The 24,034-nt window shown below is 32.1% G+C and overlaps 1 pseudogene; it reads left to right on the top strand.

Annotated features, from left to right (window-relative positions):
- The window catches only part of LOC149556982 (serine/threonine-protein kinase Aurora-2-like), a 46,199-nt pseudogene that overhangs the window by 9,128 nt on the left and 13,037 nt on the right, over nucleotides 1-24,034 (top strand).

The following is a 24,034-nucleotide window of genomic DNA, read 5'->3' as shown; positions in this document are numbered from 1 at the left end:
TGACTATTTTGTTGTGTGGTTCATGGTTTCAATGGTTCCTATGGTTTTAATGGCTCCATAGCCACGTAGGCATAAGGTTCATTTAAAGTGATATAGTGTTTCGCTCTATCACCAAACTCTTAAAAGAAAACTTCAGTGTAAGCTACAAAGTCCTTCCTACATTGTTAGGAACACAATCTCTTTTATGCAAGTATGATGACAAAGCAAATAAATTAAAATTTAATGATTTACAAGTGTTGCTTCCACAATGATTTGAAGCATCTTGTTTTTAGGAGGGCTATAGATATTGTGTTTCAAAGAGGCCTCGATCTTGCAGCTGTGAGGAGCACATATGTTACCACTTACATATGAATGATAGTTAAAAGTATTTGTCCTCACAAGGCCTCTCAAAGGATGGCTACACAAAATTTCTCAAGGTTTTTTCATATTGACACAAGGGTTAGGTAGATTTCTCAACCCAAATTTAATTTTCTTCAAACTAAAGCAATGCAATTGGAATTATTTTAGACTTTTTTTTAGCATACTGACATCTTGAGTCCTCTATTCCTGTGGGATGATCAGAACCACCAACTATTTTTGTAGAGGGCATCTAGGTTCCCAAACGGAAGAGCATAATAATCACTTCAAGAACCTCATTTGAAGGTACAGATTTAACATCTCTGAATAATTTATTGCACTTAATTGTTTAAAAGACTTATTCCCACATTAGCCATCTCTAATATTGAATCACTACACACAGGTTAGTAGGATGTTTTGTGCTTTGATACCAATGTAGGAAGTTGCTCTGTTTCATATTGAATTTTTTGTAACCTAAACTCTAAGAAATTTTATCAAACAATTTGCTTTATTTTACCATTGTGAAAACCCAACTAATTTTTCCTTCAAATAAAATCTAAGGATTTAGCTTTTTTAGTTAGCACAAGCTTTGTCCTTTGCTGCATGAGAGTTAGGAGTCATACTAGGCTAGTTACTTGCATAGGTTCTTTGTGAAAAGCATTTGATTATTTTAAAATAAAGCATGGAGTAATTTTGAAACTAAATAACAAACAATTTTTGTACTGTAGCTTTAAATTTTTGATATTTACAAAAAGTATTCCACCAATATGACCACCATGTAATGCTAACTACTGCTATGTAATATACCAGCCCTTGTAAATTTGATGTATTACTTGAGAAAAGAAGTATATTATTTATAATCAGAGAGTACAGTCATATAAAGAATAAATATACCTATTAAGAACACGCTTGCCCTTATTGAACAATTTTCAAAAGGTAATGTCCATCTGCCTGGAGCACACATAGATCACATCTAATTCATATTTCCTTGTATATCTTATTGAAGAGTATATATTTCCTCAAGAAAAACATTGCTATACATTAATATTTTTTGATCTTTTAGTCATCTTCATTAGTTGATGTATTAATCACATTATTCATTGCTATTAGGATTAGTCAAGGCATGCTACTAATATTACCTAAGTAACTTTCACCTTGTGACATCTCTTTGAGGCATTTTGTAAATAATTAAGATACATTATCTATAACTCCACATTTTGCAAACATCTAGGCCTTCTAAAAATTATAGGATCATTTTAGTTACATTTAAAAACATTAATCAACAATTTCCATAACTGTAGATATATACATTAACTACAACATGTCCAATTTATTTGTAGATATATTTTCTTGTGAAGAAAGATGACACCTGACAATATGAATCCAGAAAAAAATAATGAGATAATGGCTGCGTTTTGGGCTTAGTTTTGAAGAAAACCCTAATAAATGTTATTGTCCTTGCAAAAAGTGTAAGGGCTTATAGAATCGAAGAATTCTAATCACAACAGCCCAAAGTCATTGTAGGCAACATGGTCACGTTGAAGGAGGCCATAATTTTTGTCCATTGCTGAATGTGAATTTCCTACTGAAGGAACATGGAGGTGTGAATATCCAAGCTGAGGATAACATTTCCATGGAAGAAGATGATAATGTGCCAGAGGACATGATTGATGAAGATGGTATTGGGGCAAGTGATGAAGAGGCTCACAATGATGGTACTATTGAATCTGATAATGATGATGAAGATGGTCTTGATATACCTTTACTTGAAAAGGCACACAAGCCCTTATACGAAGGCTCCCAAACAACTCTACTCTCGGCTATAGTGTTGTTGGTGAACTTAAAGGTTATGAATGGTATATCCAATGTAGCAATGTCACATATGCTAAGGTATGCCATTTCTATCATCTTCAATGTTAGCATACAATTACTATTCATTATATTAACAATGCATATTTGTTGTTGTAGGTTGATTAGTGAGTTTTTCTTGCCACCATCAAACATTTTTCCTTGTTCATACCAAGAATTATCTAACATTATGAATTAGATTGGAATGAAGTATCAGACAATACATGCATGTCCCAATTATCACATTCTATATCATAAACAACATGAATTTACAATAGAATGCCTTGATTTCCATATTAGTAGATATCGATCAGATCAAATAACAAAAAAGGTGCCTCACAAGGTTCTTCGATGCATTCTCATTATTCCACATCTTCAATGATTATTTAGGTGAGCTAGCTTGGCATAATTTATGGATTACCATGCACACAATAGAAGTCAAGATGACATTATGTGAATGCCTACCGATAGTTCTGCATTTAAAGAGATAGAAGAAACATGGTCACACTTTAACAAAGAAGCTCATAATATGAAGCTTTCATTGATAGTGGCTGATGTCAATCCATATGGAGATATGAGATCTGTTTACTCGGTGTGGCCTATTTTTATTATTAACAATAACATTCCTCCTTGGATGTCCATAAAGAGGGAGCACATAATGTTGTCAATGATTGTGCCAAGTATTTTTTCATTTTATAGTTATCTAAATTAATTTATAAATAGAGCATGAAAATGGTCATAATAATTATGTAATGTTTATGTTCATTCAATTACTAAGTAAGTACCAAGTTAAAGATATGAATGTGTATATTGAGCCTTTAATTGATGAGTTGTTGAAGTTATAGAATGGCATCTTGAGCCTTTAATTGATGAGTTGTTGAAGTTATAGAATGACATCTCTAGACTGATAGGACATCACCAATTTCAATTTCATGCAATGCTTTTATGGATAATACATGATGCCCCTAGGCTAACTCATTTTTTTGGTATGTTATATTGTTAAGATCACATATTTTTGGTCTGTTATAGTGCTTACACGTTACTCTTGTATGCTTAAGTTGCGCATGATAATTGTACATGATTCAATTGTAAATGATCTTTTAGGTCTTCAAACAAAGAAAAATTTTGCATGTCTAGTTTGTGATCTGAAGATGAAATCTTGTCATTCGAGAAGTTTAGGAAAGTAGGTGTTCAATGAGTTTAGACACTTTCTCCACAATAATCATAGGTATTGAATTATCAAAAAATATTTTTTCAATGGGAAAGAAGAGACATCATCAAGGCCACGAAGAATGACACCACATCTATGGAAGTTGGAAAACAATCAACTAAATTGTAACGCCCCGCCAAGAGACCCAAAAGAATTAACCTAAAGTTTTACTAAGTTTGCTAAACATTTTTTTTTATTTTTAAAGTAAGAATGTATAACATACACAACAAACACATAGTAGTGGAAGTAATAACATGTAATCATCAACAATCATACATAACAAGTTACATTCCTTAAGGATCCCAAGACGTTGAGTCACTTTTAAATTTAATTAATTCTAAGTCTAACAACTACCACATCCACATGAAAGAATAATACTAAAGTCCAATGTCCATAATATACATTTGTTATGAATGCCTTTTGGAAAATTAATTCGGAATGCTCAATCATCCACTGTACATGTCACAGGGTATGAAAGGCTTAAAAGAATATACATATGTAAAAATAAAGATACATCATCGTCAAATCCATGATACAAAGTACAGTAAAATAAATGACATCCTCCATCATACATGATACATCCATACATCCATAATGACAAAACATCTATCATAAAATCTAACCATCCATCATAATAATCCAAAAACATAGTGAAGGTAAATACCAACCAAGAAAGCTCCAGTCACGGCGACTACGGACGGATCTCAATGGTAAGAGTAAAAGCACTACCACTCGACCGCGTGGAACCTAAATGGTCCACTCCCACCGCGCTGAGGAGATAGTCTCAAGTCCCAAATAGGATATCAAATCACATAATCACAAGTACTCTCTAAGTCTAGGAAATCCTAAAAGTATACTAACTCAAAGGTTCCAATACAGATAGACATCTAGACCCAGAGGCACACAAAGACACGTAGGAAACCTGCTATGCAAGCGGGAAAGTGTCATCGCAAAAGTCACGTTGGAAGTTACCCAAGCAATCCCTTAGGAATCTCGGGTCCCCTGTGATCCTACGGCCACTAGTATCCTCTCATGTTGACGAGGCATACTACGGAATGCAAGGTCATAACCAAGCGTTCTCTCTACCCCATCCTAGTCTATACTAGCACTCGAGGCATGGGAGAGAACATACAGATATCTTATTAGATTCATTTAAGTCAGTAATTAGGTGAGATGTTTTTACTTATTAAAATAAATAACTTACAATGAGTCATGCCCAGAGCCACTTGGGGTCTCGTGTCCCTCATTGCAAGCCACTTTCCGACACTACACATAGATAACCTACCCTAGGCTCATGACAGCACAATTGAAAATCACCTTAGTCCTATACAAGCGACTGAAAGCATCATAAATATAATCCACAATAATCACATCAGTTCTCCATGAGCAACTGATAAGCATCAAATAATAATCATGATGATCACAACAGTTCTCTATCAGTAACTGAAGGCATCCATGATAAATCACAATATCCAAAGGTTCTCCAACAAGTAACCAGAAAGTATCCCAATAATAAATCACAATACTGATCGAAGACTCCAAAATGGTCAAGTCACACATGTCACAACATGACATCATCAAGAGCATAGCAATAACACTTCAGTCTCATCAAGACGACTGGAAAGCAACCCAAGTACAACTGATCGATGACTCAAAAATGGTTAAGTCAGGTAACTTAAATACATACACCTCAGCTTCACACAAGGAAACTGGAAAGCAATAACAACTAGTAAAAACATCCATATCATAGAGCACTCCATCACATTACCATGGTTGGGTTTAGAAAAATCGAGACCAAATCATCATCATAGCATCACAATCACACAACCCCCGAGCCTCTGGTAAACGTCCTAAACTGGCCAACACTAGGACAAACCTTAAACCCCAAAACATAAACAGAACATAGAAAGCATCACAATCTCATAGTTCATAGTAAAAGTTCCAATTTTCATTTTAGTGTGAATTTTCAAATTTAAAGAGGTGCGTTTTAATCCTTATAGTTTAGCCCATATCCCGTACTTGAATAAAAAGGTACTATTACCCTAATCAAATTTTCTAAAATGATCTAAAGACATGTTACTTATCAAAATAAATAAGTAGTTTAAATCTAAACAATATTATTAAAATAATATTAGGATAAATTTACAATTTTCATTTAACTATATTCATCAATGATTAATTTTAATTAAACTAATATTTAATTAAATTAACTAATGATAATCAAACTAAGTACGTATTTTACTAACTCAACAATTATCAATTATTAATAATAAATATAATTACTAATAATTTTATTAATAAACTTATTTAAATACATTACTATTTAAATAAACAATAATAAAACTTTGTTAATACTTATCATTTAAATAATAATTAAGAATTATTAATAATCTTATTAATAATATTATTTAATAATAATTAATAATATCATTAAAACCTTTTAATAAATATTATTAATTAAAATAATAACTAAATACAATTAATATTATTAAAAATTATAACAAATCACCATCTAATAAAACATGGAACTGGCGCCCTTTTATAAAGGAAGTTGTGCAGCTATTTATAAGCCTGTTGGCACTTATTATATGCGGCAAGTACTACTATGAATTCGCAATACAGACCTGCGCACAGTCTGCCGCAAACCAGAAGCAAGTACATGGGGGGGGGGGGGGGGGGGGGGGGGGGGGGGTTGGGTCAATCCCCTCCCCACTTATATTATATATTAATTATTATTATTTAATTTTTTTTTAAATATATATATATAATATAAACTTTTCATTATAATTTTTAAAATTATATTATATTTAACATTTTTGCAAAACAAAACCTCCTTCTCTAAAACATATATATATAATAATAATTGTTATTATTAATATAAATTTTATTAAGTTGTTATATATCGATTTTAATTAAATTTATTTTTATTAAATTTTATCAATTATAAAATTTAAATAAAACATATCTCCAATAGTATATTTTAATTTAATTGTTTTCAACATTACTCTAATAGAGAAATTATTATTAACCAACCGAATTTTCATTCTTAATTTCAAACCCATCTCAAGTTAAATCCTAATTTTCTTTATTCTAGAAAATGAGGGTTTCTAATAACTCTACTATTCTTCATGTACACAGAAATTATGGACAAGCAATTAATAATTTACAGTATTGAAAAGTTTAAACTTTCATCACAGAGAATTCGGATTTACAATCCATAGACACGAAGAAGACATGAAAGGATAACTATGAAATTAATCTACGATCAAAGCACAAGACCCTACCTGATCCTAATGCTAATGCGAAGTCCTCGAAAACCTATGAGAGAATTCGCTCTTTCTCAATATCTTTCCTCTGAAAATCTTTTCTAAAATTCTCCTTTTGAAATTCGCTTCTAAAAATTGTCTCCCAAAATTCTTGTCTCCCAAAAATGAACCCCAAAGTTGTGATAAGGAGTTTTCTCCTCAAATTGGGGCACTAATTGTGCGTTCACCCGAGAGGACTCTTTGCTCCACTGAGTTAACTCTAAAATAACTTGTATTAATCTTTGCTTTATCTTTTTAATGCACATTAAGTTGAATTATTAAATAACTTTATTTAATATTCCACTTGACTTCTATTTTAAATTAATTTATTACTTTAATCTCATGTGCACTTTATGAAATTAAAACAACATTATTATTTTCTATTATTTTATCTTTTAATTTATTTCTTTTATTTTCAACTCAAGCTCACATCATGCGATCTAGAAACTTTAATAATTAATATCTTTCAACTTTTAATTTATTTTAGAAACTTAATTGATAAAATATTTAATTAATTTAAATAACAATAATATTTAGCATTTATTTAAAAATGAACTCTAAATATATTATTATTAAATTAAATTAATATTATCATGTCCTAAATTATCCTTAAACTTTTATCTCCAAATTTTAATTCTTTAATTTAATTAATTTCTCAATTAATTAAATATTTAAAGATATCATATTAATTCTCCATTAAATTAAATTATTAATTAATCTTTTTAATTAGACTTAATTAATAGAAAATACATCAAAGACTCATAAAGCAACATACGAAAACCCATCATAGAAAAACACATACTAAATCAAACAAAAAGGGTTATAATCGTGAAATTACATCATTTGATGCATTCAGAGGGTACTTAACTCAGATACTTGTCCTAATTATCAATTAGGACAATTGGCTAAAGGGTTTAGGATTTGGACTTAAGAGTTTATCTCTCCTCTCTTACCATTGAGATAATGCGATAGGGTACGCTCATCTTGGCAATTCAGGGAAGTTGATACCCGATACCTGCAACCTGCATAAAATCCACGCATGTACAAACACAATATTCTAAGCTAAACAGACAATGGCAGGAAATGGTGCATCGTGTAGATCCTGACTAGCAGGTGACTACGACTCCCTTCCTTAACCACATCAGAAACACCATTCATAAAGAAAACAAACACGCGCACCATACACATGCAGTATGGGGTAAGTATCCATAAGAAAGCACATGTGATAATAAAATATCTAACTAATCATTATCGATAATTGAAAACATTGAATCATCATCATACATGCATGAAATATAGAGTACCAAGTAATCTCATCATATAATAAACTGAGTGTAAAACAACATCTGATAATCTCTAAAATAATAATACTAATCATCAAACATAAAATTGGCCTAAAAGAGTTTGGCAAGGATGACAGAAATGCGACTTAGGGGTAGGCACTACATAAATCATCAAGGTAATATCCAATTTGTCGTCTGAAGTTTAAAATTTGTATTTTGATATTGTCTTATATTTACTAGTGTTGTAATTGATACTTGTGAAGGTCATCAAGGCATCAATGACCAACTTCCTAGAGGAATGAAAAGTTATCCTACTCAATTTAGTAGGTTACCATACTACAAGGATATCCCGATCGTGCATTTGTTTGATGCTATGCATATTGAAAAGAATGTAACGGAGATACTATGAAAAATGTTGGATGGAAGGCGTGATAGAGAAAAAATTGTCAAAATTTGTACTAACATTCATGAATCCAATCATGCACTAAAAGATTTCATTGAATCAAATAGCAATGGAGACTACATAAATACAAGTGCCCTTCCTTGGTTATTAATGGAGCAACAAAGTGATGCATTAAAAAAAGTCATAAAAAAAGAAAAATTTCCAACAGGATTTGCTGCAAATATAAGCACTCTTCTATCAAAGAAAGGTGATTTTGGGCCAAGGTTGAAAACAAATGATTGGCATACCTTCATCAAGGTAAGTCATGTTCTCTATTTATAGTATATTTGTAAAATTGAATGTACTACCTATTGCATTATTTAATAATATATTGAAATAATAATTTTTAATGATTGTAGTACTTCCTACCTCTATCCCTTCCACACCAATTTGACAACAGTATTAAAAAATTTATATATGATCTTGGAAAATACATGAGGTTAGAAGTGTTTTTTCTTAGATTTGTAGCTTTTTATCTGAAATCTATTGTATAATTTTATTTGAAATCTCATTTATGTGTTTTTGCGTGTTGAATCTCTTTTAAGTGGTTATCATCTAAATAAATTTATAAAAAAGATATAAAATATTGGAAGAGAAAAATTCCACGGCTTATGTGTGAAATGTAAAAGTGTTTACCTCCAACCTTTTTCAATGCTCAAGAACACTACCTCATACATCAAGTTGAGGAGATTGAATTGTGTGGACCTGTACAAACTAGGTCAATGTGAATGGTTGAGAGGCACTTAAAATTTATGAAGGGCTTGGTTCAACAAAGAGCACATTCTAAGGGTTCTATGATAGAGGGATATATGGTATACCAGAAAATGGTGTACATTAGTGAATATCTTCCAAAGTTTGCAGCAAATATCCATGTAGATCACATTTCGGATCCCAACTCTAATGACAAATTCGAAGGGGAGTACATGACGGGGAAAAGTAGATTGAGGAGGGTGAGAGGTAATTATAAGTTATTTTTTTGTAGTTTAATAATTCTTATCCATCATCAAAATGTATAATTTGTTTCTAATTGGTGTAATTGTCTTCTTTATAGTTGGTCATGAGTGGAATGCACTACATTTGTATATTGCAAACAATATTGATTGAATGATGCTATGGATTGAATAATCTCAAGAAAATGGTCACTCATTAACATGGGATGGTGTTGCATTGTTGGTTTAAAAAGTTCATCGTAATGAAGATCCCAATGTTATGCCAATGGTACTTGATCTAATATATGGCTTAAGAGATACAAAGGTATGCATAAGATTACTAATCATGAGACATAAGTTTAATATCAACTCATAGATCGATGCAAATAATTTTGACATGTTTGAATAAATATAGGTGAAACACCACAAAGCTATGTACTACCATGGCTATAAATTTTGCACAAAAAAGTTAGACAAAATGAAGAAAATGTGTGATTCTAGGATAAGTTTTGTCTTTGTGGTCACCAATATTTCATCTAGAACTAACATACATCCTCAAAAATCTAAAAAATGATACTATGGAATTTTGGATGATATACTTGAATGCAACTTTAATTCATTCAAAATAGTTCTATTTGTCCTCAAATGGTTTAGGTTATGACTGAATCAAAATAATCCTGATAGAACTATTATTGAACATGATAGTGGATTTACTATGATTAATACAAGGTCATTTGAGCCAGTTAGAGATGAGCCCTATGTTCTTCCAAGACAATGCAAGCAAGTGTTTTACTTTGGTGTTCCACACAAACCAAGTTGGTCATTTGTTGTTAGACATGACCCAAGAGGAAGGTCAGTAAAGTATAATGTGATGGAAGAAGAAGATATTGAAAAAGCACAAGACGAAGTAAATGATTATCAGGAATGACAGTTACCCAATGATGAAGAAGAAGAAGATGGTGATGATTTTGGTCATGCTGACTATAATGGTGATAATGATGATGATGATGCTGATGACAATCATGATCATGGTGATGAAGATGGTGAAGACCATGGCGATGATGGTCATGATGATGATGGTGATCAAGATGATGATGATGATGATGATGATGGCAATGAAGATGGTGGTGGTGACGACGATGATCAAAATGACAAGTACGATGATGGTGGTGATGGTGATGATGACATGGATGAAGATCATGATGATCAATGAAATGTCCAAGTAGGATCAATGTCAACTATGATGGGGTCATGTACGACCAAATTTTTCTTTCCAAACCATATGTGCAAATATAAACATTCAGTAGAACATGTCAAATATTTTTTTAGATATACACATTAGTTACTCCAAAAATTTTCCTAACTTAAGACAAATGATTTACATATACAATCTAATTTATTATTAATATTTTTTTTTGGTAATTTTATTACTTTAATTTCACTATTGATTTCTAAGACTTACTAATTTTTTTCACAAGGTGACATGGATGCACCATCTCAGACACCTTCAGTGGAGGCAAACATTAATTATTGTAATTTTTAATGTTAATATAGAAAAAAATGTCATATTATTATGTTCTTTTATTTATAGCTTTGGAGTTATTTTGATGAAATTTTACTAATATTTGATGTCATAAATGATAGGAAAAAGCTAGAATGCTCGTTGATCAAATGTGATTTGAAATATAGGCGTCATTTCTACATGACATCACCCTTAGTGTTGACTCTATGTTCATCAACCAAAAAATTAAACAAAGATACATTGATGATCTTGTTAACATTATCATTGAGGGTGGTAGAAGCAAGGAGAAAGAGTCACTGAGAAAAGAATTGGACCGTAGAACCCAATCTTTGAAGGTAAGCAATAATTCGACTAAAGCAATAATAGAAGTTCAATAGATGTTAATATTTTATAGTATCTTATGGATCATGGTCTCTAATTTTATGTGTTCTTGTATAGACATATGTGCCAGTTGTGACATCACATGGTGAACATGGTGAGGGTTGTTGCGCACAACCTTCGTGTAAGTAACACTTTCTTTGTTTGTTTTCATCAACATTATAACACTTACCTTTTTTTGTTGGACGCTTCTAGCTAGTATCTTATTTGATCTTTATCCATTGCAAATTTCTTTGCTAACAATATTGTATTCTTTAGCTCATGATGAAGTGCAGACTCCTCCTTTCATTGGCAGTCCAGTATTGCCTGGTGCATTATCAGCACTAAGGACCATACAAACATCCTTGTCTATGCCCATTAGAATTGGTAAAACATTATTTTTCTATATTTTGTAATGTGTTATATTTTGCAATGTATTTCTACAAGTTGACGAATAGCAAAGTAGCATATCAATGCTTAAATGATGTCTGCAGAAGCCTGCATACACATACCATGCATACATACATACATACATACATATACCCACACATAGAGAGACATGGGGATAGGTAGAGAGGTATTTCTACAAGTTGATGAACAACGAACTAGCATATCAGTGCTTAAATGATGTCTACAGAAGCACGCATGCCAACCATATCAGAACATAGGCAACTTGAATGATTATATCAGATGTTGCCAAACATGGACTTCCATTTCCTAAATTTCTAAAATATGTGCTGCAAGACTTACACCACATTTTCTTCTACCTATAGAGTTGACATAAAACATTCCATGGCTCCTGTAAAATTTTACACCTAAAGATAAATTTCTAACAAGTTTCTTGTTTCTTCCTGATTTTTTTGGCCTATATGTCTTTCCTGTGCCTTGACTTACCATTTTCCTACCCTATTTCTCCTAGACGTTGCTCCTAGAGGTCATGTGGAAAGACATTTAATAGACCCATGTTGAATATTTGAGCCTTATTCCTTCTTTGGGTTGCAAATTGTTGATTTAGAATATTTTGGATGATTATTGGATACTCTCCTGGCATCTTTTCAAAAGATAACTAGTGGCTACTCTCCCTTTTGACACAACTCCTTCCTAGAACCTCTATATTTAGCTCTGCAGTTAACTTTATCCTCTTCCTTAAATGACACTTATTTTCCTAGCCAAATCATGAACATAACACTGGCAGTTTCAAGACAAGGTGGCTATGCTAAAATCTATTCCTGGTCATATTTTGACAAACAGACACAAATGAGATAGGCCATACCCATTCAACTCCAACCAATCACACCTTTTGAATTATGAGTCTCAAACTTGAATTATAACCCCAAAGGCATTTTATGATTAAAGGAAGACCGATGCAGAGCATCTATTCCTAGTCATATCTTGACAAATAGACACAAATGAGACAGGCCATACTCATTCAACTCCAACCAATCAAACCCATTGAATTATGAGTCTCAAACTTGAATGATAACCCCAAAGGCATTTAATGATTAAAGGAAGACTAGTGCAAAGAATTCTATGACAATTAATAAGAAAAAAGAAGAAGATCTCAAAATCCAAGGACATCCTAAAAGGCTCAGTGAGAGGACACACTACTCATTGTGTCTGCATAAGGCAACATATGCCACCCTCTCTCTTCTACTCCACTTAGACTCTAGAGAATTAATATGCAAAAGATGGGACCTTCCAAATTCCGATCTACTCTATGCCAAATATTCCATCTAAAATGAATGGCTACAATAGTCACTTTGAACAACTAGAGTAGACTTCCAATCCGAATTAAAACAAAACCCAGGTTATTATAATATTGTCTACTCTCAAACCCCAAATGGTGTTTGACACATGTTGCTAAAATTTAATATTAGCACTGATCACAAAAGAATGCTTATTACAAAAAATCATTTTTTTAGTAATTAATTCAAAATCTTTTCATGGTGATATTTAGATTAATGCTAGTTGACTGTATCTATTTCATTTTAACAGTTATTTTACCTACAAGCACAGCATAGAAGTGCACCATAATAGCTTTTACCCCCACATATCAATTGTTCTTTTGTAAAATCAAATATTCTTAAATAGCCTGCAATAAAACAAGATTCTTATGCATCAACACTTGGAAAATTAGGTCAATGCTAATCATCCATAAACACCACAAGAATCTTTGAAGAAAACACGAAAATAAGGTTGTTGGACCTCTTCACAGCAACAACTGATCCATCTAACAAAACCCCCTTGTAAACATTCCCATACCCCCCAACACCAATAATATTATCTCTATGAAAATTCTTCGTGGTTGCCTTGATGTCCTATATGTTAAAATGAACAAGAGTATTGTTAGAGTGCATGGAGGATTTCTCAAAAAAATAATATCCTCCACTAAGGCACTTTTTTTCATTACTCTCCTTATTACAAAATTTCCTAACTATACTAGTTGTGATTAACAAATTATATGAATAAAGCATTGAAAATAAAGTCTCCCAGAACTTTGAAAATTAGGCCTCACGATCAAAATGAACATCAATAGCCCCATTCAATTTCATGATATTCACTGCATAGGTTTGTTTTTTACTTGTATTCATTATTGTTGTGAATTTCGAACATTAATTGTTGCACTAAACTTATGATTCTTTTCATGATGCAAATGTTGATTATTATTGTTACAATGTTATTTCCTTTCTTTCACATAGGTGTTCTCTATTGCTCAATAGATGTTCTTTACTACTATGAATGCAATAAGAAATAAAATTCATCATTTAGTACATCTAGATTGTAATTTTGATAAAAGTGTGATTGGTGGCATCTCTCTATCTTTCATTTCATTTGGTGTCTACTTTAATTGTCATGATGTTTCAGTTGATAGAGCAACAGAGAGTAGTACTTCTGAAGCTAATCCATTTCTTGGAGCAATCCGTGTGATTAGTATTGGTTCATATGAAGGGACATTGTTGCTGAACAAGAAAACTATGTTTTCGTTAAAAGAACAAAATTTTTCAGGTGCTTTAAAATTGTTATTATTTCAAGTGTAAATTTAGTTTACTTTTACATTACTCATTTTGGATTGATAAACCCTTTATGTTTTTGTAAGTAATAATGCTTTCTTTGATCATGTTTTTCATATGACATTGAGACTATTTGGACCCACCATACGTAAAAGGTACGTAGTTTCATATCATTGCTACATAATCTTTTTTTTCTTCCATTTATTGTAATATATTAAAGTTATTGATCTAACAATTTATTTATTTATAAAAGGGTGGAATTTAAAAGTTGTGGAATTAAAAAATTAGTTGATTGCATCTTTTGAGGAGAATTTTGGAAAAAAAAACATTTTTGACACTAGCCTACTTCTCAAATGAGCACCAAAGCATATAAAGACTGTGAGAGATCAATATAGAAGGGCTCTTAAGGATAACACAAATCACAATCGTCTTCCTATGATTCCACCAATGGAATAGAATGAAATAATAGAAGATACAAAGGAGAAAAGGCTATGTGAAAATAGAGTAAATGAAGCAGCATAGGACAAAAAAGGGTATGTCGTGATAGTATTAAGTACATTGTAATCATGCACTAATTATTGATATTTTTAAATATATAATCTAAGATGTTTGAAATTGTTCATAGATTGCAGGACACATTTGTGGCTACAAAAGCGAGACTAGAAAAGTTTGGCCAACACAAACTTGGCTTTGGTGGCTATATGAATCTCTAGTCTCGACTTGTAAGTAGGAGCAATGAAATTTCATATTTATTTTTATATATAATGTTGCAAACAATTTTGTCTAATGAAACCATACATGGAAAACTGATCATATTAAGAAAAAAATATAGGGCACAGAATTCAATGTGGAGCTAATAGATGAAGATAGAAAATTTTCCTTGAAGGAAGGCTATAAAGTCATGGTTGCATGCCTACGCAAAGAATCTAAAAGCCTTGCCCAAGAATTTAGTGCACCAAATGATATCTCATAGATAAATTGGTCAGATGAAAAGTAAATGAAATTGAATAGTTGAGAAGATTTGTTTTGGTATTAGTTTTGAACGTAAATTGACTGCATAACATTTTATTGCAGCCTTCATATCCTACCACAAAACTTGCTCATGACAAAGGCCATGATGTGCATTATAGTGGTGGAGGTATTAATCTGCTATTGGAAATTAATTATGCAATTATGAATACAATTTAACATCTTCAATTTCAATTTGACGTGTATCCTTTTTTTGAATTTTTTAGAGCATGTTGAACATCATGCTGAAGGAGTGGAGCATATTCCAAGTGTTCAACATACTGACATGGCAATGGATGAAAATGTTAATGTAAATGATGTGGCATTGTTAGGTAGGAAAAATGCATGTTATGTTGTACTAGTACTTAATTACAAACTTGTAACAATTAAAAAAAGAAAAAGAGTATGCCAATTTATCCCATTTACTAGTTCTTGCAACAGAGCCCCCTTTAGTGCAGTAGCCTCCTACTCCTCCAAAGAGAAGGAGTCATCGTAATTTGACATTACACATACCAGAAGAGGAGGAGAATGACGCAGATATGGATGCTCCTATGAGTGCTTTTCTTAACAAAGCTAAGAAAAACAAAAAGAAGAAATGATGTTTTTAAAATGCTCTTTGATACCTTGTTGGATAATGAAAGAACTTTTTTTTAAGTAATTATCTATGAATGATGCATATTAATACTGAATTTTTTTTTATGTTAATGAATATTGTTATGTGTTAATCAAGTCTTGATTAGTATTGTGTATTAATGAATTTTATATCATATTAATGAATGTTATGTGATTGTATTGATTAAATGTTATAGTTCATAAATGAATGAATGAAGTATATAACTAGATGATAATGGATAATTTAGATTGATGTTAGGGGAAGGGGGGTGAGGCCAAATGAGCTTCCACCTTCACGCGGTTGGCCTTGTTAAGTAGAGAATATTATAGTATTCTTGAAATCAAGTGAAGCTCAAACTAACATAAAATGGACACTTTACATGTGGTATGTCTAAAATGATCTAGGACTAGTGTTGTCCATAACATGAATTTGTGAAATACATTCTAATATCACCAATTTAAACACTCTATTTGAAGCATAGGAGTGGCCTATAGTCTTATCATGAATTTTGAGTAATGCCTCAGTCTAGATTTCCTCATAAGTGGCTAGAAGAAGCTTGCACGAGTCTGAGACTATGAACTCTCCCTGCCTTGGCCAAGAAGAACTTTCCAACTCTCTAGGATTAGGGAAAACCATAGAGTGGTGTGGCTGGTTTGCAACAAACCAATAAGAAACCAATAAGTTCACAATTAAAGAAATGAGACTTCCTTCACCAAGGATTGCCAAGCAGCAATCTCAAGTGTACCAATTTGATCAATGCTCCAATCCTTATTGAGAATCTTGTCCCAATCAATCTCTAGATGAAACGGGGACACAAAGTGACTAGTAAAATGGTGAATAACACCTAAACATCTGAAAATTTCATCCTTATATCTTCCAAGGTCACTCCAATGAATCCCAACTAGTTCCATTACTTCTTGTTGAGAAATCCCAACATTGACACCCAGCCAAGATTGATCCCCAAGACCAATGCATCACATGAAGAAACTACATTTCTAAGCGTGATACACTCTTAGTCTACCTCTTCATTTGCATATATCACAAGTGGTGGTGTCCTTGGAGAGTAACTAATGGTATCACCCTCAAGTTTGCAATCATGTTTCAACCTGTGGCCGGAGTCATCTATCCAAGCTAATACCATGTATTCTCTTTTAAGTGCAATGCCAGAACCAAGTGATATTCCACCTATCTCATATAATGGTATGACTGCTCAACTTCCATCTCAAGCAATGGGTTATTGAAGGATTCCTAGCTCTAATTTTGTAAAGAAGGTATAATGCTATGGTAAGGCTATAAACCAAAATTATCATCCATGTCATAAGCGACTCAACATCACTTTCATTGGTGTATAGTGCTCACTACTAAGAGTATTGGGGGGGTGGTGGGGGTGGTGGGGGGGGCTTACGGAGGAGGGTTAATTAGTAGTGAATAAACTTTATAATCAAATTCAAGCTTCTTCACTTTAATCAGTTTTGTACTCTAGAGCACTAACCATAACAATAGAAAATTACACTATGAAATCAATAAGTACAAAATGCAATAATGTGATGTGGAAACCCAATGAGGGAGAAAACAATGATGATAATAGCTACTACGATCGACTGCCCTAATCCAATCTCACAAATCTTCAATCCAATTACAACTTTTAAGGGCTTCAACCCTAAGGAGCGACAACCCCTCTCTTTGAGAACTCTAGCTCTTATACACTACAAGTATGAACTTACACAATCTTACATGAGTACCAACTCAAACAACTCTAGCAACAAGTCTGCATTGTTTGGGGCTCCAACCCTACTCAATACATAATTCTCCACAGACATACCATACAGTAGAGCAAGTATATTATGATAGAACTTTGAAAGATTAAATTGTAGACATTTTCTTTGCATAAACTTTTTTTTTATCACACCATGTAATCCATCATTAGAATGAATTTAAAAATCATAGTGATGACAAATCATAGAGTGTGACTGGATGAAAAATAAACATAGAGAAAAAAATGCAGAAACTAATATACATTACATCAACTTTGTTTTCCAGCAAATGATTTGCTTTTAAAATATGAATGTTGTGCACAATTTAATCTTTTAATCATGCATTTTTTTGGTTGTTGATAGATGGATATAGATATTAATTTTATATATAATTTTTTTTATTTAATATTTTCATTTTAACTTTATCAACTACAAAGATGAATTTTAATTTGGTGAAATATGTAGAAAATCATAATATAATGGCCAACAGAAGTGGTGGTGGGTTGATGAAAGATGAAAGAAAGAGAGGACCCTAGAATTTTGAGGAGGACATTCATCTCATTTCTTATATCACTCTCCATGGTGAAGGGAGTTGGGAATTTCTAGCCAAAGCTTTAGGTACGTAAAGTGAAGCCATAATCTTATCTATCTATATCTCTTTGAGTATTATTGTAATTCCTCCCATGTCCTATGGCATTAATGTATAAGGATAAAACTAGGAGCTCCTTATTTGCATGGAGTTGCATGATATTGAAGAAATTTTTTTTCTATCTTTGTTTAAATTTCTTCTATATCCCTTTGAATTTTTCTTATCTAATCTCTTAGAGAATGAGGCGGACCTAAACATAAGTGGGAGGAGTTGTAGACTAAGATGGCTTAACTATCTTTGCCCTGATTTGAACCACACCAATATAACTCCAGAGGAAGAATGTTTGATTCTTGACCTTCATGCTCAATGGGGAAACGGGTATTAACTTAACTCATTAAAATTGTTGGTAATTGTTTCAAAATTTTTTCTTATGTTTATTAATTTTTTTTTCAAATTTAATTTATTTTTTTAATGTATAACATTTAAGAGTTACATTTTAGTCTATAATACAATCTTAATTTGAGAGTTTCTTATACAAAAGGTCTTGGATTCTAGTCTATTTGAATTTTATTAATAATAATAATAATAAATCTTAATTTTGACCTCTAATAAAATTACTAGATGATTTTATACATCTCTTTCTCAAAGCTCAGGTGGTCTCGAATAGTAGAAAGTTTATTAGGCAGGACAGACAATACAATCAAGAATTTTTGGAGAACCCATCATAAGAAAAAGTTTCAACAGGTAAAAAATAGTAGCAAGAAAGAAAATTGTAAGAGTTCAACTCAATCTTCATCACCTATTTCAAGTCAAGATGAGTCGAGTTGAAATCATTCTACAACAAGTACAATTCCTTCGCCAAACCTTTGAATCATTAATTTGGGCGATTGATTTAGTTATTTTAGGGATTTTTTGAGCTTTTAGACTTAAATTTTTGAGTAATAAGAAGTTAAGATCTTAATTTGATAGTTCTTTCATTATTTGTTGTTTAGGTTGTTTCTTCGAATTGGGGAAACTAGTGTGTTGTTGTGGACTATGCTTAGCTTCTAATTAAAAGAGGCACATATTTTCGTGGTGATCAAAAGGAATATCATCGAATAAGTAGGTATGCATCTTAAATCGTAACATTTCTGAGCTAGATTCAACTTTCCCTAAGTCATTTTCATATAAACAAGAACACAATTTAATGGATTGATCTTGCACAACTGCTTGTCGACTATTCATTTTGGGAGTGGACTTTACATAAACAGTCAGTGTAGTTTTTTTCTAGCTAAAAACTATCTAATCTAGAGCCCCCCTCTTTCCCTTGTACACAATATCCTTCTTTCTTCTATTTTAGGTGTCTATTCATTTGTGTCTACTCTTTTGACCTTGCTCATTTGGATTCTCTCTCCCTTCAGAGCTATTTTTAGTTGCATTCCATTTTTCTTTGTTTCTAAAGGTTTTCTTTTTTTGAGAACACAAGTCCAACTGACTTGTTGTGGTCTTAATAAGCTTAAAATCCCCAATTACTAGTTAGAAGTCTAGGATAATAAGTGACTGATTGACTAGTAAGTTGCTAATCTTAGTGAGTTGTAGTTTATAGGGCTTGAAATCCGATTTAGTTGAGTAGTTGTTTTTTAATTGTATTTGTTTATGTGGTCTTTTATGTGGAAACAATAAGTGGTCCAAGTATTTGGCAAACAAAATTTCCCATAACCAGAATGACTACCAAAAAGGACAAAAAATCATGATAGAGCTATAAAAAAAAATAATCAAGTGGATACCAAGTGTTCCATTTGATTCAAATTCTTTATACTTTCTTTTGTAATAAGTCAATGTTGGTGTATAAGCTTATGTTCTAAGGTGCCTTAAGAAATAAGAAAACTCTTGAGGTGAATTATGGTAGTTTTATTTAGATTATCTATATGAATCATTGGCTCTTTGGATTATCTATAAGAATATTTTGTTACTCTTGATATTTAGGTATCAATAGCCTGACAAGGGATTACAAGATTCATGGCACAAAGGCAACCAATTTTTTAGCTCAATTGGCACTGCAGCAAATCTTGTTTTTGCATATAATACAGGGATGCTTCCTGAAATATAGGTTTTATAAGAGTACACTTCTTTTTATGTTTCTTATTTTAAAAAATCAGCATTTACTTCCTTCTTGAATTTATAAAAATTTTAAACAATTGGGATGTTTTTCTCATTGCTCTCAATTCATTGAACTTCCCCATAGTATTTAGACTTAATTGGTAGCTTATTAAATATTTCAATTTAATTCTACCCTCATCAATGAGCAACATGGTATTCTTCTAAGATTTTAGGAAATAATCTCTTAGCCATTCTTCAAATGTATAAATTAAAAATAAATATAATAAATAAATAGGCTTGATCAACTATTTGGTAAAACCAGTTATGTTCCTAGTAGGGTTGTATACATCAGGAAGCAATAACCCAGTGTTCTGTAACAGCAAGAGTTGTTGTGATGCATACTACATTTCTGGGCTAAAAACAAGACATTGTTATCAAGGTCATAGTTGGATCAAAACGATGTAGATGTTAAAACTCCCTCATCAATTTTGACAGCAGAGAATCAGGATATTAGAAAAAATGATAACAATGTTGAAGGCACATCCCTTATTCGTAAGCTTGAAATGTGTTTTATTTCCAATTTAAATATGATTCCCATATCTGCTTTGTGCAAATTCATTCCTCCATTATTGTCTTCATTTCAAAGAAATGTGACTTTCATAGCTTGTTAGTTAAAGCAAAATGCATTATTTAGAACTTCTATTTCTTATAATTCTTGTCTTGAAAACAATTGGAAGTTTGTTGACTAGTTGTCTTTTTATGAAACATAATGATAATATTCATCTTCTCTTCATTAAGTCACCTTATTGTCAATGCATGAAGAAATTTGGTTCCATCAATTTGTCTCAAGTATTTTTACTGGAACCTATATGTAAAATTGTCTCATCACATAGTCATGATTGAATCACAAATTTTGAGGTAAAAATCAGTAGATCTTTGTTCAGTATCAAATATGTAAATTATCTGAAATGCACAAGAAGGCATAGTTCGAAGATGTGGACTCAGACTTGATTGGCATTCCAAATTTTTGACTCAAACTTAGGACACAACATAGAATTGATATAAAAACTCAGCACTAAATCAACAAAACAAAAACCCTAAAATTAAGCACAAAATGAAATCAAATCATTTAGAGAGCATAAAAATCCAATTTGACTATCAATTTGTCATATAATTCAAATCTTACTCATATCATATGACCCTTAACTCTCAAGATTTGAAATTTCAATCACTAGGGCTGTTATGTTCAGGTATCAGAATTGTCCAATCTCAAGGCTCAGAGCAAGCCTAAGACTCAAAAGTTTTGGAGTAGGACTTAACTGGGTACTCTCCAAGATTTGGTGAGACTTGGCTCAAGAGTATGGTTGAGTAGCCTTGGTCAGCTCAGAGACTATAAATTAAGTCAAAAAACTTTGAAATGGGACAAATATCTTATATATAATTTGTTAGAAAAGTAATTTTCAATAACAAGTTAAATGCTAATAGTCTCTTGCATATAGTTCTATGACAGGAACTTAAACAGCACATTACAAAAGATGATATGAATATAAAAATGTATTTAACACCAAATTTTGGCACATTCATTTCAAAATATAATAGTTGAAGAACACCATGCATTGTAAAGAATATGCTTGTGCACTCAGTCTACAAATAAACTCTTAGTTGAAACATAAGATATTCATGTAACAGTGCTTTCAACTATCTGTGATGTCAGATACTTCACAAATGATCTATGTTGTATCAAGTATCACAATGCAAACAGGGTTGTGCAGCAATCCACTAATGTTAACAATTATATTATGTAAATATAATTGCTTACATCTATTTATGATCTCTGTTGTAACAAGTACACAATGCAAATAGATCCATGTATTGGTCTTCACATCTATCTATTGTTTATGCCAATATTATCTTGCCCAACCGAAGATGAAAGTTAAAATTCTATCTACAAATAGCTTGTGGCGGCTAAGATATGAAGAAATTTTAATGTTTGGGTGTTTTGTTTCTTGTTTTCTATTTCTTGTTTCTATTTCTTTATGGTTTAGGAGGGTTTACAATTTAAACATGCCTCGACACTATAATTTTATGTTGGAAATGGTATGCGTTAACTGGCAGTGTTGCGATCTCTCGTGATTTTGTAGTCAGATGGTTGATCAGTGAAATAGTACTTAGTTTGTTCCTTATGTGGGTTAAAACAGATTTTATTTCTGACATACAACCTGGTCCTGGATTGTTGGTGTATTTTACAAAATCAAGTTTTTTCAGGTGTTCATATCTATGTGTGGTACTAGTACTTATGCTCATTGATGATATGCAGGCTTTTCTACGATACTTAGATGTGCACTCCTTAGGTCTGTAAGGTAAAGCATGTTGTTTCATCTGGAATCTTTTGATCATGGCTATCTTATCAGTATGAGGGGCTTGGGCTAACACATAATTCAATCCCCGCCCAAATAGACATTGACAGAAGAAAAGGCAAATCACATGGAGTTTTAAACATGGCATCATTGGTTTTAGATTTTATCTAACAAGTTATTTCTATGGGTGAAATTGCAGTGTTAGTGAAAGTTTGAATCTCTTCGTAGAATTCATTGATTCAACCATAGTCAAATTTTTAGCTCACTTTTAGTTTTCAGTTATTGTCAATGCATTTTTGTCTTGACATTTGATTATTTGAACTACATTATGCAAATCCCAAATCCAATGGTAAAATTGGCCAACGTCTTTTAATGTTTTTGTGATTTTGTGGGGAATGTTGCTTTGAAATCGAGTAGGCTCATTGGTTTAAGATTCTACCTAAAAAGTTGATCATGGCCATCTTAATCGGTATAGGCTATCACATAACTGAAACTCAATTCCATACCCATGTTGAAATCAACATAAACTGAGTTTCAAACCTAGCCTCAGCCTCAGTGGCTTTATATTTTTCTAATGAGCTAATCATGGCCATCTTATCAAAATGGGGCCTAGGCTAACACATAACCCTCAATCCACAGTGATATCCTTGTAGCTTGGATCCCAGTTTGTTTGCTAAAAAAAAATGCTTCTAGAAATATGCCTGAGGGGTGCTTCACAGCGTGACACTAACATCCCTGTAGCTTAATCCCAGCCATGGAGTTATATTTGCTCTCTTGTATCCATAAAAAATGTTTCTTATATTTTCTTTTATCATAAATAGTGAGATTCCCATTTACAACCAAGGGACACAGTAAGTTTAATGCATGATTCCCATTTATCATATGGTAAGAGAAGTAAGATTCTGAATGGCATAATTTTTTTTTGTGAAGGAATATCACTTAATTATTCACTAGCTATTTTCACTTGTGTGAATAGAATAAATTTGTTGTAGCTTTAAAAGTTCTATTCAAGAACTAGCTCTAGCAGTCACAGGTAGAGCACCAATTGCATAGGGAGGTTGAAATTTAGAGTCATTTCCACCATCCAAATATACTTCGATTGTTTGGATACTTTTATGATCAGGTGCATATCTTGTAATGTTCTAATCTTTTGGGTGACATTTACTTTTCATCAAAGCCTTCCCTGGTATTTCTTTAATTGATTCTTTGATTCATCAATTTATTCAGAGTAGGGTCTATCTTATTCTTGAATATGCTACAAAAGGTGAGTTCTACAAAGAGCTCCAACATTGTAAATGCTTCAGTGAAAGGCGGTCAACTACTGTAAGTACAATTTGAAATGGCTTATAATAATCTACTTTTCATTTTTAGTCTAGAAACTATTGACTTTT

The sequence above is a fragment of the Cupressus sempervirens genome, chromosome 5 (assembly GCF_028749045.1).
Source record: "Cupressus sempervirens isolate cs-2001-9-10 chromosome 5, ASM2874904v1, whole genome shotgun sequence".
Classification (NCBI taxonomy): domain Eukaryota; kingdom Viridiplantae; phylum Streptophyta; class Pinopsida; order Cupressales; family Cupressaceae; genus Cupressus; species Cupressus sempervirens.
The sequence above is the reverse complement of the archived record's forward strand: the minus strand, read 5'-3'. Positions and strand labels throughout refer to the sequence as shown.